Below are 16,896 nucleotides of genomic sequence, written 5' to 3' on the forward strand. Positions count from 1 at the left end.
CTAAAATTATACTGCCTCAATCACCACCGTCACCATAATCACCAGCATCACAATTATCGTCAAATCACCTTCACCTCCATCACCATCACCACCACCATCACTAAAGTCACCAGTATCACCATCACCGCCAAATTACCATCACCTCCATCACCACTATCACCAACACACCACTACCGTCATTACCATCACCTCCATCACCACCATCACCACCACTACTGTGACCACCACCACCACCACCACCTCTATCACAGCGTCACAATTTACGACTCAGTCTCACTCTGTCGTCTGGTCGTTTGGGAGTCTCGTCAAACACCTTGGACACATTACCTGGCGTGGATGTTGTCTTCCTCCTCCTCCTCCTCCTCCTCCTCCTCCTCCTCCCAGCGTCGTCTGATGAGTGATATTCAGAGACGGTCCTAATTTGCATGCTAGTAGAGTGAGTCGTGGAGGAAAGCAGGGAGGGAAGGAGGAGGGTTGGAGAGAATGGAGGAGAGACGGGAGACCTACGTTGATGGGTGTTGGGAGCCATAATGGGGGAGACAGATGGGGAGTCCCGCAGCCCGAGGAGGTGATGGGGAGAGGAGGAGGCTAGTGGGGGGGATGGGGACCGGGGAGAGCAGGTGTTAAGAGGAGAGATGAAGGAGAACTTAATGAAGCGTGTGGAAGATTGCAAGAAAATTCGGCGCGCGGGAACATTTTGAAGAGGTACAGGAAATGAGACAGGCGGAGAAAAATGAGGATAAGAGAACCCCTGATAAACAGAGGAGGGATGATAACGAGGAGGAACGAATAATGAATAAGAGATAGAGAAAAAAATTACCGGTTACATTGAAAACGTTGGGAAATTACTGATAAACGAGCATAAAAATCGAAGATTCACTTTTGCAGACAGGTGGTTTTGGAACTTTGCCAGGTGTCAGGTAATTAGTAAGACCAGGTGAACGAAGCTGAATTAATTAATAAAAGAACACCTTTACCTGGCGTGTTATCAGGTGTAGAGGAAGGGAGGCAGAAGGAAGGAGGGGGAGAGGGAGGGCTGTGTCGCTGGCTGGGCTGCTGCTAATTGGTGCTCACCTGGCGGCCCTGCTAATTACTGGGACAGGTAAGGTCTTATCAGGTAATCGGACATGTGTCAGAGGAGCTGTTGGCTACACAACCCGCTGACAGGAGGTTTTGGGCTTCACATTTCCATCATTTAGGAAGCATTAGTGGCGACCTGAAGCCTTCCCAGCCCCATGTCAGCCCTTTTTGTTGGGGCGTTGCGTGCGTGTGTGCGTGCGTGTGTGTGTGTGTGTGTGTATTGTTTGTGTATGGGAGGACACACACACACACACACACACACACACACACACACACGGGTCTCCTCGGGGCTACAACTAATGTGTCTGTCTGTATTTCTGTCGTAGATTAATTTCTGACTAAAAGATTAAAGTCCTCTCTCTCTCTCTCTCTCTCTCTCTCTCTCTCTCTCTCTCTCTCTCTCTCTCTCTCTCTCTCATACACGAAAAAAAGATATATTAAAAGCGTATGGAATTAAACAAAAAAGATATAGAGAGAGCGAAGGAGCATTACAAAGGAGAAATGAAATAGTTAAAAATACAGAATGGATTACATGAAGTGGAGGGAGGGAAGGAGGGAGGGAGGGAAAGGGGGGAAGGGAGGGATGGTAAGTGTGAGGGGGACGGAGGAGGGTTGGAGGAATGGAGACACGGAGAGAGGAGGGAGGGGAGATAACGGAGGGAGGGAGATGGAAATGAGAGAGGAAGGGAAGTCATGAAAGCCACAGGGGAGGTTAAAAGATAGACTGAAACGGAAATAAATGGTATTGAGGAGTTTAAAAAGAGGGAGGGGAGGATGGAAGACAATGGGACGAGAGGGACCGTGAATGAGAGAGAGAGAGAGAGAGAGAGAGAGAGAGAGAGAGAGAGAGATTAAGGATGATAGGGACGTAAAAGAGAGAGAATGTGGATAAATGGATAGAAGGAAAGACGAGAGAGAGAGAGAGAGAGAGAGAGAGAGAGAGAGAGAGAGAGAGAGATGAGAAAAAAAAGAGGAAAATAAATAAAAATGAAGAAATGGAAAGGTTAGAACAGGAGAAAGCGAAGAAAGGACGAGAGAGAGAGAGAGAGAGAGAGAGAGAGAGAGAGAGAGAGAGAGGAGGGGCCACGCGGGACACACACATTACGCCAGATGTGTGCGTAACATATGCGTCTCGGTGGCGGCGGTGACAGTTATTGCGTAATAAGTCATGAGGGTCTAATGAACGCCCGGCCGAGTACTCCTGCCCGCTGAGTTACGCCCGGGAGGAGGAGGAGGAGGAGGAGGAAAATGGGATTGGATGGATGAGGAAGAAGGAATGATGAAGGTTGAGGAAGAGGAGGATGAGGAAGAGGTGGATGTGAAGATGTCAGAGGAGGAGGAGGAGAAGTAGAAGGTGGATGTATTCAGGTCTGTCAGGGGAAGAGAAGGAAGATGTGATGGAGGAGGAGGAAGAGGAGGAGGAAGAGGATGGTTTCTACGAAGTGTTGATGCGGACGGGAGCCTGAGAGGGATTACATGGAAGGGGTGACGACATTGATGAGAGACCTTGTCCACACACACACACACACACACACACACACCATTCTTTCATTAAAAATATATATAAGCAATTGCCGCTGATAAGAAAGTCTAAAATGAGGCTCTGAGGAGAATATTTTTACCTTATCATATTCATCGCTTTTCCTCCCAATAAGATAGTCCGGAAGTTATGATTAATGATCCCTTACTTTACTATGGAAGGAAATATAAATAAAATGAGGTTGAAAAGATTGCACAGGTCGGTATAATAAGACATTGTTGCCTCCTACATCAGCAAATTCTAAGGGTTAAAGAAGGGGTTAGTCGGGTTCCAACGAGTGTTTCTTGAGGTTCACGGTACAGAAGAAGGGTCAAACTACCACCAGGGTCATAAAACTACTCCTGGAAATGCCCACAACTCCTACGAAAGCCTTGTCAAATATGTGTTTTCTAAGGTTCATGGTGCAGAAGAAGGGTCAAACTACCACCAGGGTCATAAAACTACTCCTGGAAATGCCCACAACTCCTACGAAAGCCTTGTCAAATATGTGTTTTCTTAGGTTCATGGTGCAGAGGAAGGGTCACACTACCACCAGGGTCAGAAAACTACTCCTGGAAATGCCCACAACTCCTACGAAAGCCTTGTCAAATATGTGTTTTCTTAGGTTCATGGTACAGAGGAAGGGTCACACTACCACCAGGGTCATAAAACTACTCCTGGAAATGCCTACAACTCCTACGAAAGCCTTGTCAAATATGTGTTTTCTTAGATTCATGGTTCAGAGGAAGGGTCACACTACCACCAGGGTCATAAAACTACTCCTGGAAATGCCTACAACTCCTACGAAAGCCTTGTCAAATATGTGTTTTCTTAGATTCATGGTACAGAAGAAGGGTCACACTACCACCAGGGTCATAAAACTACTCCTGGAAATGCCTACAACTCCTACGAAAGCCTTGTCAAATATGTGTTTTCTTAGGTTCACGGTACAGAGGAAGGGTCACACTACCACCAGGGTCATAAAACTACTCCTGGAAATGCACACAGCCCCTACGAAAGCCTTGTCAAATGTGTTTTCTTAGGTTCATGGTGCAGAGGAAGGGTCACACTACCACCAGGGTCATAAAACTACTTCTGGAAATGCCCACAACTCCTACGAAAGCCTTGTCAAATATGTGTTTTCTTAGGTTCACGGTACAGAGGAAGGGTCACACTACCACCAGGGTCATAATTGTATTAATGTTTTAGGTTCAAGAAGGGGTCAAGAAGTATCAGGGTCATAAAACTACTCTGAAATGCACACACACCAGCTGAAAAAGCCTTCAAAAATGTGTGTTTGTGTATTGAAATGTCTTATACTAATGCCCAGAGCAATAAGTATAATGTATGGAAAGATGTAAATTATATTATAATATAAAAATAACTTTAAGACAGGATAGATTTCAATCAAGATATATGGTATAATCATCAATTTAATTTTTTTCTTTTTTCTTTTTATCGGATCAAATCAGTGTGGGGTCTTCCTTTATCCTTGTTAGTTCTTGGTGTGTCCCTCGTCGTGAATAATAATACATAGCCTTGGAACACTAAATTGAAGCCTTGTAAACCGGCGTAATGGATGGCTGGGAACAACACACACTCATATCAACTACTTCCAAAGGAGAGAGAGAGAATGAATCAGGTTCTAACAGTGGTTGTTTGGAGGCTGTGAGCGATGCGGAAGAACAGAGAGACCAGAAGAAACTACCCCCTGGAAACAATGCCACTTCCTGAGGAAAAGAAAGAGAATGTGTGTGTTTGGCCGCTGGGATGTTGCAAAATATGTCCCTAATACAACGATGCCAGATTATCGTACTCAAGAGCATCATATTTACCGGTTTCTGCCTCATAACTATTGCCAAGAAACAGAAACACTTAACCATTTTAACGATAACTCTATATACAACCAGTTAAAGCGGTGGAAGAGGCAGTTTTGGGGTTAGAAATCAGCAAACATAAAAGGTGAAGAACGAGACTCTGGCAACGTTGCCCTAATACAACGATCTGAGGCGGGCACGGAGGAGACGCGACCCGTTCCTCACACGATTCGTTCCGGAGCTAAATTATCCATTACTGAATCCTCCATGGCCCAGGGGAGAGAGGGTCGGAGGGGGGGTCGGGGGGGGGGTAGGGGATAGATGAAGAGAAAACAAGTTACCTGGAGGCCTTCATTAAGCCATCAGGTGGGTCATGCAAACGCCAAGTGTGATCAGGTGGCCGTGACAGGTGGTTGCATGCCTGTCAGGTGTGGCGCCGGCCCAATAGCGCCTCCCACCTGTAATTAAGACCCGAGTAATTCGTTTCATACCTGGAATCTGACAGTGAGCCGCGTGCGTGTGAAGTGGCGTGGTGGGGGACAGGGCAGTGAGGGAGAGGCGTGTATTTCTCAACCCGGCGCGTATTAATACATAATATTTCCATTCCTGCTTCAAAGAGGTGGTGGCGGCGGCGGCGGTGTCGTTATATATTCCACGGACGCTATTCATTCCGTCTACTTAGCGGGGATCATTACCAGGGAAGTGTGGGATGAGAGGGGCCACGCCGCGCCGCCGGGCCAAGAGGGAGCCAAGCCACGCCGTCAGCACACCAAACTCCCCCGTAACAGGCAGTAAATCCACGCATATCCCCCTCCTCCTCCTCCTCCCCTACTCACCCCGGCCCCGCGCCACGTATTAAGATGACTGATAACGCAGATGGCAAAACACAGACACCGGTAGAATTTATTAACCCGGACGTATTCATTAAGCACCGTCAGGGAAGGACCGACTCTCCATCACCCGCGCCGCCGCCGCCGCCACCGGGACCTGTTGAGTAACCCGCCAATCCTGTGCGATAAACAAAGGTCTCGCCAGTCAAATATTCACTCACACGACTCATTTTTCCTCGTCCCCTCCACGTGGCGCCCGCAGCAAGTGACCTCTGGCGGGCGGCGCTGAAGGTGACAATTACCAAGCGGGCCCCTCACAAAGAACGCCCTCCTCCACCCCTCCCCCCGCCGCCCGCACGATATATCACCGCTAATGTACAGTCTTGTGCTACGAACTGACGCTAACAGTTCTAATTTGCATGTTATCGGCGTCATTAAAGCCAGGACAGGACAAAGAGCGAACGTATTTCACACGCCACCACCACCACCACTACCACCACCACCACCATTACCGCCACTACCACCATCACCACTGCTATTACTATTGGGGTTGCCGCTACTTCTGCTGCTATTACGGACTGTGGCTATTACTATTACTGCCAGTTTTCGCTCTTCGTAACACACCACACTGCTCACATCATCGCTCTCTCTCTCTCTTTCACACACAGAGAGAGAGAGAGAGAGAGAGAGAGAGAGAGAGAGAGAGAGAGAGAGAGAGAGAGAATGTTCAATATCGTGACTCTCAACCATTACATCCACTTCTAGCTTTTCTAATGAGAGAGAGAGAGAGAGAGAGAGAGAGAGAGAGAGAGAGAGAGAGAGAGAGAGAGAAGAGAGAAAGCGCTGGAGGCAAGTAAGAGTGAAGGGGAGGAGAATGAAGAGAGGGGAAAAGAGAGTAAGGGAGTCGGATAGAAGGAGGGAGAGAGACAGGGAGATGGGGTGAGAGGGGGGCAAGTCAAGTCGTGAGGAGGGGGGGGGGTGACAGGTGACAGGTGACGGGCCGGGCTGGGGTGAGGTCGCCTGTCTAGAGCGGCGACAGGCGGGTGACAGCAGTGACGGCAGCCCGGGGATACCTGTCATGTACGAGTTGAAGATTCTCATTTATTTAATCCCTCCCTCAGAGCCGGCAGCGGAGGCACGATTTTTCTTCCTCGTCACTCTAGATCCGTGTGTTAAAGTGATTAGGTGTGTCATTATGGGAGTGTTTTACGGTAATTACTCTTATTTTTGTTATTATCAGCATTAAAACAACACCACCAACTACTACTACTACTACTACTACTACTACTACTACTACTACTACTACTACTACTACTACTACTGTGTTAAAGTGATTAGGTGTGTCATTATGGGTGTGTTTTATGGTAATTACTTCTATTCTTGCTATTATTATCCTCAAAACAACTACATCTACCTCTATTACTACTACTACTACTACTACTACTACTACTACTACTACTACTACTACTGGTGGTGGTGGAGGTGCTACTCCCTCATTCGATTTCTGGAGTAAGGAAACCACATTACGATTGACTCAAGTGGAAGAAGATTGACTTATCATGTCCGCTGTGGCACATGGGACAGGAGGAGGAGGAGGAGTGGAGGAGGAGGAGGAGGAGGAGAAAGAAAAAAAAGTGGGGTCCAGGGAGTCGGAGGTGGAGAAAAAGTCAAGAGAAGGAAAGGATATATAGGAGAAAACAAGCATAAATGAAGGTTTGAATATAAGGGGTATGGATTGAGAAGTAAATTTGGACATCACGGAAGTTAAAGTCTGATAAGCATTTCCAGGAACATGTAAACAGATGTCTGAACAAATATATTATCACAGACATATAGGGAGAGAGATTGAGTCTGGGTTATTGATGAGGTCACGTCCTGATGAGATGTACGAGGGTTGAGATTACGGAGAACACTGATATGGAGGAAGAAAGAAAGAAATATAGATAAAGAGACAGAGGGACATATATATAAAAGTCTCCCATTGATAAACTAAATGATGGACTATATTATGATGACTTAGAGATAAATGTATGGAGAGAAAAGCAAACATTAAGCAAGACACACACTTCTAAAGCAACGTATTTCAACATCAAGTAGCCCAATACATATGAGACCCACCGTTTCAACTCGTAATAAGTAGCGGAATAAAAATTTAAGTAGTGTGGAGTCTTTAAAAGTCGGCCAATCCGTTACTTCGCAGCTTGTATGAAGAAGGATCAGGACGCCACTCCACCCGAAACTGACCTCTTTTGACCTCTCCTTTTTTTTGGGGGGGGCGGGGGGGGGGGGGGGCGAAGCAGCATCTTACTGGCCTTTTTGTTCCTGTCTTTTATTTTCTACCCTTGAGCCTCCCTTGTAGTAAAAAAAAACTTGTTGATTAACGAAAGAGTACTGATGATAAACGAATATATGTGTGTGTGTGTGAAATGAAGAGGAAAAATACAGAGACGCAGAGGAAGAAGAATAGGGAGAGACGTATTTTTTTTTTTACAACTCAGGAGCAGCTCAAGGGCACACAAAAAAGGAAACAATAATAAAAAAAAAAAAGCCCGCTACTCGCTGCTCCTAACAAGAATCCAAGGAGGTGGCCGAGAGAGGGGTCAAATGTGTGTGTGTGTGTGTGTGTGTGTGTGTGTGTGTGTGTGGATGAAAGATTTGAGAAGTGAAGACATCCACTGGTAATATTGACACATCTATGAATAAGGAAGCGTGCCCGTAGACAGATGTTATTAATATGTGTGGGTGCCGTGGGTTATGTATGTGCAGGTGTGTTGATAGATCGTTGTCTATTGATGGCCAACCCTTTTTGAAATCAGTTAATGTCAGATGCGATGATCATGCATTATTAGAGAGAACGAAAGAGAGATTTAATGAATATATTAATACGGAAGCAATGTGACATGTAGATTGTGTGCAAGTGATATAGTATTCTCTCTCTCTCTCTCTCTCTCTCTCTCTCTCTCTCTCTCTCTCTCTCTCATTCCTTTGTTTCGTCTCCTCTTTTACTCTTTACGATGTCATTTATCTCTTGTTTCCGTTCCCTCGTCTTTCTTTCTCTCACTTGGCTTCTTCCTCCCTTCTCTTCCTTTCCTTCATCACTTAACACTTTATTTCGTCTCTTTAGTGTCTTTTCTCCTTCCTCTTTCCCCTTGTTTTAGAGTCTTAATTCAATTTCTCTCTCTTTCTCTCTTTCTCGCATTTTGTTTTCCTTTATCGTGGGTTGCATTTTTCTAACTTTTATTCCGTTGACCCCCATCCCCATCTCTCTCTCTCTCTCTCTCTCTCTCTCTCTCCTCTCTTTTTTTTGTTTATTTTCACCCTCTCGTCTCTCCCTATTCTTCCTCCTCCTCGTCTCTCTATTTTTCCTCTTCATTTCATCCATACTTTCATGTTTCCCGGGTTACTATATATTCCACTCTCTCTCTCTCTCTCTCTCTCTCTCTCTCTCTCTCTCTCTCTCTCTCTCTCTCTCGGCCTTTATCCCCTGTCGCTCCCTTCTCCGTACTCCTCCATGTCCTGGCCATCCCCTTTTCACTCCTGCTCCTCCTCTTCTCTCCCCTCCTCCTCCTCCTCCCTCCTCTCTCCGCCGCTCTTCCCTCCTCTCCCCATGTCACGCTGTGCGAGGCTCCATTTGCGACGTGTCAGGAACGCGGGAAAAGTTTCTGATGAAATTTGCATGCACATCACTGGCCGCAAGTTTGTGTCGCGTGGTGATGGTGGTGGTGGCGGCGGCGGTGGTGGAGGTGGTGGTGGTGGTGAGAGAGAGGGCACGTACTGATGAATGGGGGAGGTTGTGGTGGGGACTGTAGTGGTGGTGGTGGTGGTGTATGGACTTAGAAGAGGGAGGTGGAGGTGTTGGTCTTGGTGGTGGTGAGAGAGAGGGGGAGGTGGTGGTTTTGTATGGTCTTTTTTTTTTTTTTTAAGCTCAGGAGACAGTTCAAGGGCGTAAAGAAAAATATATAAAAAAAAGGCCGCTACTTAGAAGGAGGGAGGTGTTAGTGGTGGTGGTTGGTGGTGGTTGTGAGGTATGATATATTTTCTTCGTCTTTATTTATTTACTTATATATTTATTTTGCGGTGTTGGGTGAGTGAGGAATGGTTGTGGTGGTGGTGGTGGTGGTTGTGGTTGTATAGATTTAGAAAGATGGAGGATGGATTTCACAATTTTATTTATCCACATCTTTCTTTTTCTTTATTTCCTCTACTTTTTTCTCTTGTTTTCCTGTACTAAAGCCTCGTGGTGGTGGTGGTGGTGGTGAAGTTGGTGGAGTTTACAGGTGAATGGGATCGTTTTGTGGCGATGATACATGTTCTTTTAATTATTGTAGTTCAGACTGTCGCTATCGTTGTGGTGGTGATGCTGGGAACTGGTGGTGATGAGGGTGATGACAGTGTAGTGGTGTTATAGAGATGGGTTGCAATGGTGTGATGTTAGGCGGAACTGTTGAATCGTGGTGGTGATATGGTGGTTGAAGCTGTGTGGGAGGAACCTTTCTTGTGGTGGTGATGTTTATGATGCAGTTGAGTGATATTGACCGTGATGAAGGATTGTGGTGATGGTGATGATTGTAAAAACGAGGAGGATGACTGACGCGAGAGATGAGTTTTATGGTGCAAAATGTGTGATGTTAATAGTGATGAAGGTTGCTGTGGTGACGAGAGAGAATGCTGGTAGTGATGATGCCTATAAAAGATAAAGGGAAAAGGAGATAAAAGTGATGACTTGTATGGTGCTGAGCGTGATGGTTATGGTGGTATGGGATGCTGTTGTGGTGAGAGAGGATGCTGGTAGTGGTGATGATGCCTATAAAAGATAAAGGGAAAAGGAGATAAAAGTGATGAGTTGTATGGTGCTGAGTGTGGTGGTTATGGTGGTGAGGGAGGGTGTGGTGACGAGAGAGGATGGTGTTGGTAGTGATGATGTCTGTAAAAGAGAAGAGATGAAAAATATAAAAAGAGATGAGTCTTATGATGCTGAATGTGTGATGATGGTGATGAGAGAGGATGTTGTTAGTAGTGGAGATGACAATGAAAAAAAAAAGGAAAAAAAAATATAAAGAAGATGAGTTTTATGATGCTGAATGTGTGATGATGATGGTGGTAAGAGATGCTGTTGGTAGTGGAGATGAGAATGGAAAAGAAACAAAAAAAAGATAAAAAAAGATGAGGATGCTGTTGGTAGTGGAGATGAGAATGAAAAAAAAAAAAGAAGGAAAAAAATATAAAGAAGATGAGTTTTATGATGCTGAATGTGTGATGATAATGATGGTAAGAGATGCTGTTGGTGGTGGTGATGTCCATGAAAGAGGAAGGGGTAAAAGAAGACTAATTTCATGATGAAGTGTGAGTAATGACAATGATGAAATGATTCTGTGGTGGCTGCTGGCTGTGGTGATGCTGGTCCAGGCTTCAAGGGGAGAGATGACATACAGCGTTATTTATGTCGACGTATGAGTGATGGAGGATGTTGTGGTTAGCCGAGAGAGGATGCTGCGTGCGCTAACTACCTAATGACGGCCATGATTGTGGTTAGCCCGCTCTGGAACTCATGCAGGGGCGGTTGTGTGGTGACAGGAACAGCAGTCACAGCGATAAGACCCGAACCTCCTCCCGCTATAATGTTGATAGTCGCCATAATTGTAGTAGCAGTTGAAGCTATTAGCCATTACCATTCATAATTATAGTGGTAGCTTCAGGGATGAGGAGGAGGAGAAGGACCAGGAGGAGGAGGAGGAGGAGGAGGAGGAGAAGGATAACAACAGCACTGGGTCTCCTAATGGTGGTAGTAATGACGGTAATGGTGGTTGGCGGCGTAACAATGGTGGTAGGTGGTGGTGATGATTGTGGTTGTTCCCCCGGCGGTCCACTAGTCAAGTATTAATTAGCCCACTCTGCTGCAATTAATTTCTCTCTCACAGCCCTGCATTAGCGCTGTCCCAGATAAATTGAGAGGCAAAGTGGGCCATATTTATCACCTTAGATTTATGGCTTCCTGTGTGTGTGTGTGTGTGTGTGTGTGTGTGTGTGTGTGTGTGTGTTTATTCCTTTGTTTACAGGGACTCGTTTTTATTTAGTGCATTCTCCATCATTCTCGCTTCCTTCTCTTTGTGTGTGTGTGTGCATCTGTTTGTGTGTGTGTGTGTTTGTTTGTTTGTTTACCTTTCCGTGTCTCTCCCTCCCTGTTTGTCTCTCTTTGTCGCTTTCGTTGTTTCTTTCCTCCATTTTTACGGTTATTGATTTGGTTCTGATTTATTCACTTCTTTATTGATTTATCTTCCTCTCTTTCTCTTTGATATGATTCCTTTTCGTTGTCTTTCTCCGGCATTCTTTCTCTCTTTTCTTTCTTTCCTTGTATATATTTTTCCATTTATTTATTTATTTTTTCCTTTGTTCTCTTTCTTTGTTTCATCTTTTTCTTTCCGTCTCTTTTCTTGAGTTCATACCTTGTCTTTTTTTCTCTTTAATTTTGTTTTTCTCAATATTTTTCAGTCTTCTTTCTCTTTTTTCTTCTTTTCATGCGTTTTTTTACTTTCTTTCACACATACACACTCTCTCTCTCTCTCTCTCTCTCTCTCTCTCTCTCTCTCTCTCTCTCTCTCTCTCTCTCTCTCTCTTCATCGAACTTCAATACACAGTAACGTTTGTCAACTTTTACAAAGCTCAAACAAAAGTAAACTTGCACGCAATTTTCACATCCAACATGATTTAAAATTTATTGAGCAAATGTAGTGATTGAACCCATATTTAGCGATAGTGGCATTCCGGGCTTTGATTCTCTCTCTCTCTCTCTCTCTCTCTCTCTCTCTCTCTCTCTCTCTCTCTCTCTCTCTCTCTCTCTCAGTCAATTTTAAGATTTCAGAACTCGTTTCCGGATTACCTTAATGTACTAAATGCTTCATCCACTTCGTTTTCATCCACGCAATCCACGCAATCCACAATGATCCACCTTCAGGCAGCAAGGAAGGGCGGTGTGTGTGTGTGTGTGGGGGTAGAGGTTCAAGGGGCACTCACTCCTACAGCATAGCATCCAACCCTCGCCTCGTGTTCCTCCTCCTCCCGGTTTTCCACGCCTCTCATCTCCTCCCATCCGTGCGTCTTTACCCCACTCACACACACACACACACACACACACACACACACACGGGAGAGGAGGACGGCCAACGTATTCTGACACTTTTTGACACTTCGTTAGACCCACCGGAATCGAAATGTTCGGTCGCTGTGAAATCTGCATATGTGTCGGTGGGAGAGCCGGGGCGGGGCGGGGCGGGGCGGGGCGGGGAGCGGCTGTCAATACGACCGACACTTCTCTAGTCACAACGAAATCAAATTTGTAACTGAGTTGACAGGGGAGACAGCTGGCAGGGGGTGCCGACCTGCTGTGATTTCTCAGGTTTTCGTGTGCGTGTGTGTGTGTGTGTGTGTGTGTGTGTGTGTGTGTGTGTTATTATTCCTCACATCACACTATTTTCGACCTCTTGTTCCCTACTCTCTCTCTCTCTCTCTCCCCACCTCTTCCTTTCCCCTCTTCATTTATCTTTATTCTCTTTACCTTTTCCCCTTTCTCTCTCTCTCTCTCTCTCTCTCTCTCTCTCTCTCTCTCTCTCTCTCACACTTTCCTTTACTTTTATCTCCCTCCCTCCTCCTTTCCCATCCTTTATCAGCCTTTCCCTCCCATCACCACCTTTACTCTCTTTCTCTTCACTTTCTATTCATTTTCATAATTCTGTTGCGATTCCTCATTTTCTCTACTTTCCCTTTCTGTCATTTTCTCTTTCACACTCTCTATCCCTTATTCGGTCTTTGTCATGTTTCCTCTTTGTCAGTCTCTTTACCACCTCTCTCTCTCTCTCTCTCTCTCTCTCTCTCTCTCTCTCTCTCTCTCTCCGCTGCGTTGGCTGGCTTTTAATCTATTATTGCCCAAACTTTTTTCAACTCGGCTCACTTAATACGAGTTGAATTGTTTGGGTTTGGACAAATGCTGCGTTTTCAACCTCGGCCCCGCGACACACGTAGATCGGATACCCAAGGGACGTGAACGGAAAGGTAAAGTTGAGGGCATAACGCATACGCAATAGCCGTGTGTGAAGGGGCCGTTAAAATATAGAGCAGGTCTGTTTCTACGTATTCGGGTTTGGCCGTTGTGTTGTTGTGTTGCGTTGGTGTGTTGCGCTCGTTGGGGGTAAGTGATCTTGGTGTTGTGACGTGTTTATGGGTGAAAATTGTATTGCGTGTCGTTGTTGTTGGTGATGGTGGTGATTCGATGTTGTGGTTTCCTTCTTTTTTCTCTCTCTTTCTCCGTCTCTGTTTCTTTCCCTTACTCCTCTTTTTCCCTCATAACTCAATATTTTCAAACACCTTACACACTCTCTCTCTCTCTCTCTCTCTCTCTCTCTCTCTCTCTCTCTCGGTCAAGTTAGTAGGCTATTCTAAACCGACAATTTAATTCCTCATCACATTAACAATCTACAGCTACATTTTTTTAACCATTACTACTACAACACACACACACACACACACACACACTAACATACACACACTAAACTAGCGATATTTGTTAATTTTGTGTCTTATTCAATGTTTCGAGACTCCGAGCGCACTTCGAAACAAGATAGAGAGGGCGGGTGAGCTCAGTTTGGCCTTGGAAGTGGTTATGGAGGGGTGGGGTGTGCGGTGGTGGTGGAGAAGAGGGAGAAAGTGAGTACTGTTTATTGGTAACGAGTGTAATGTATGTAAATGTTAAGTAATTGTTAAGTAGGGTAATTAGACCTGGACAAGCAAAATTGATATAGTGATTGTTTTTGGTTCTAGGTACGAAAGGTTATCGGTCTTTTCATACACATAGCCTACCATTCAGTAATTATGGTTCTATAGATTAACAAAGAAAGAGGTCACCGTGTTAGAATGTCTGTAAAGAAGAATATATAAGAACCTAAGCAAAATTAATATAGTGATTGTTTTTGGTTCTAGTTGCGTAAGGTTATCTGTCTTTTCATACACATACCAGTCAGTAATTATGGTTCTATAGATTAACAAAGAGGTCGCTGTGTTTGAATGTCTATAAAGAAGAATATATAAGAACGTAAGCAAAATTAATATAGTGATTGTTTTTTGTTCTAGTTACGTAAGGTTATCTGTCTTTTCATACACATACCAGTCAGTAATTATTGTTCTATAGATTAACAAAGAAAGAGGTCACCGTGTTAGAATGTCTATAAAGAAGAATGTATAAGAACCTAAACAAAATTAATATAGTGATTGTTTTTGGTTCTAGTTACGTAAAGTTATCTGTCTTTTCATACACATACCAGTCAGTAATTATTGTTCTATAGATTAACAAAGAAAGAGGTCACCGTGTTAGAATGTCTATAAAGAAGAATATATAAGAACCTAAGCAAAATTAATATAGTGATTGTTTTTGGTTCTAGGTACGTAAGGTTATCTATTTTACCATACACATAGCCTACCATTCAGTAATTATGGTTCTAATGATCAACAAAGAAAGAGGTCACTGTGTTAGAATGTCTGTAAAGAAGAATATATAAGAACCTAAGCAAAATTAATATAGTGATTGTTTTTGGTTCTAGTTACGAAATGCTATCTGTCTTTTCATACACATACCAGTCAGTAATTATGGTTCTATAGATTAACAAAGAAAGAGGTCACTGTGTTTGAATGTCTATAAAGAAGAATATATAAGAACCTAAGCAAAATTAATATAGTGATTGTTTTTGGTTCTAGGTACGAAAGGTTATCTGTTTTACCATACACATATCAGTCAATAATTATGGTTCTATAGATTAACAAAGAAAGAGGTCACCGTGTTAGAATGTCTGTAAAGAAGAATATATAAGAACCTAAGCAAAATTAATGTAGTGATTGTTTTTGGTTCTAGGTACGAAAGGTTATCTATTTTACCATACACATAGCCTACCATTCAGTAATTATGGTTCTATAGATCAACAAAGAGGTCACTGTATTAGAATGCCACACTAAGGAAGAATATATATGAACCTAAGAACGTAGGAGTCTGCAAGAGATCGGTAGGCTAATCTAAGGTTGCTCGTCTTAGCCTAACTTCACATAGCTTCATTATATTTCCATGAATTTATCTAACCTCTTGAATAATATCTATCTTAATGGTACTCACAACTTGATTTTATTGTGTATGGTATGATTAATGTTCGTTTTTCAGTGATGTTAGGCTAGATTCAGGGTGTCTTGAAAACATGGCAGGTGGCAACTTATAACGAATCAATTAAGATCTCATTTTGTTAGGTGAGTTTTATCATTGAGAAAGGCTATATCAATTTGCTGTGTGCACAAATATAGTGAATGTTTTGGTCTTCTGTTTTTTCTTTCTCATTTCTTTTTCATTCTTCTCTTTCGCTTCTATTCTATTTTTTTTCCTTTACTATTATTATTATTATTATTATTATTATTATTATTATTATTATTATTATTATTATTGACGCACTTTCAGTCTTCTAGTACGGTTATGTTTTCAGGAGTCATAATTTTCTGTATATAGCCTATTTGTATTTTCTTTTTCTTGTCCTGTCTTCCTCCTTTTCCCTTTTCTTCTTCCTTTCATCTTCCACCTTTTTCTTCTTATTTTCTTACCTTCATCTTCCTCCTTTTCCTCATATGTTTTCCTTCCTTCCTTCCACCTTTTTCTTCTCCGTCTCGTCCTGATGTCCCCTTTTTCCTCTTCTATTCCCTTCATTTTTCTCCACTTCCCTCTACTTCCTTTTTCTTCTTCCTTCGACCTTCCTCCTTTTTCTTCTCCGTCTCGTCCTGATATCCCCTTTTTCCTCTTCTATTCCCTTCATGTTTCTCCATTTCCCCCTACTTCCTTTTTCTGTTCCTTCGATCTTCCTCCTTTTTCTTCTCCGTCTCGTCCTGATATCCCGTTTTTCCTCTTCTATTCCCTTCATCTTTCTCCATTTTCCTCTACTTCCTTTTTCTTTTTCCTTCGACCTTCCTCCTTTTTCTTCTCCGTCTCGTCCTGATATCCCCTTTTTCCTCTTCTATCCCCTTCATCTTTCTCCATTTCCCTCTACTTCCTTTCATCTTCCTCCTTTCTTTTCGTTCCTTCCCGTATTCCCCCCTCACCTGGCCGCTTTTCTTGCGTCCACGGCCATACCAATTAACTCAACCTCACCTGCCGGCCTTACCTTGCCTCACCGCCCTCACACCCTCCCACGCGGCGCCCTTATCTCGGTCCGGGCTGGCAGGTTACACATGGGCGGCGGGATTAAACCCAGAAAATTAAACTGTGATCCTATTTATTGATTCATATTTCAGCGCGGCTCACCGACTCACTTTTTCTCCCCCGCCCGCCCTCTCGTGCATTTCAATAAAGGTTAGGATCATAATGTGACTGTGTTTTATACCGTCATCCTCCAGCAGGGGCCAGATATCTATTACTGTTATATTCCGGCCTGACTTATATTGCATGTTATATCACGGCCCGGGCCCAGAATCAATTTAAATATATCCCTGTAATATATTCTTGCTTATAATCTTTGCTCGTAAATTGAACCGCGCGATCCTCCGTGGTGCGGGAGTTTACTTTATTTGTGTTGCGCGGTGTTATTGTTTTCTTTCTTTTTTTGTTGTTATTTATTTTTCCTTTCTCCTCTTCACT

At 43.8% G+C, this 16,896-nt stretch overlaps 1 long non-coding RNA gene across 1 annotated transcript in view; it reads left to right on the top strand.

The window, feature by feature from the left end:
* The first annotated feature begins 13,840 nt into the window (after positions 1 to 13,840).
* LOC126991581 (uncharacterized) overlaps positions 13,841 to 16,896 on the top strand; it is a 31,307-nt gene continuing 28,251 nt past the window's right edge. Inside the window, exon 1 of the long non-coding RNA XR_007745678.1 lies at positions 13,841 to 13,943. This is a non-coding gene — a long non-coding RNA (uncharacterized LOC126991581). The remainder of the gene's footprint in view (positions 13,944 to 16,896) is intronic.

Source organism: Eriocheir sinensis, chromosome 7 (genome assembly GCF_024679095.1).
Source record: "Eriocheir sinensis breed Jianghai 21 chromosome 7, ASM2467909v1, whole genome shotgun sequence".
NCBI lineage: Eukaryota > Metazoa > Arthropoda > Malacostraca > Decapoda > Varunidae > Eriocheir > Eriocheir sinensis.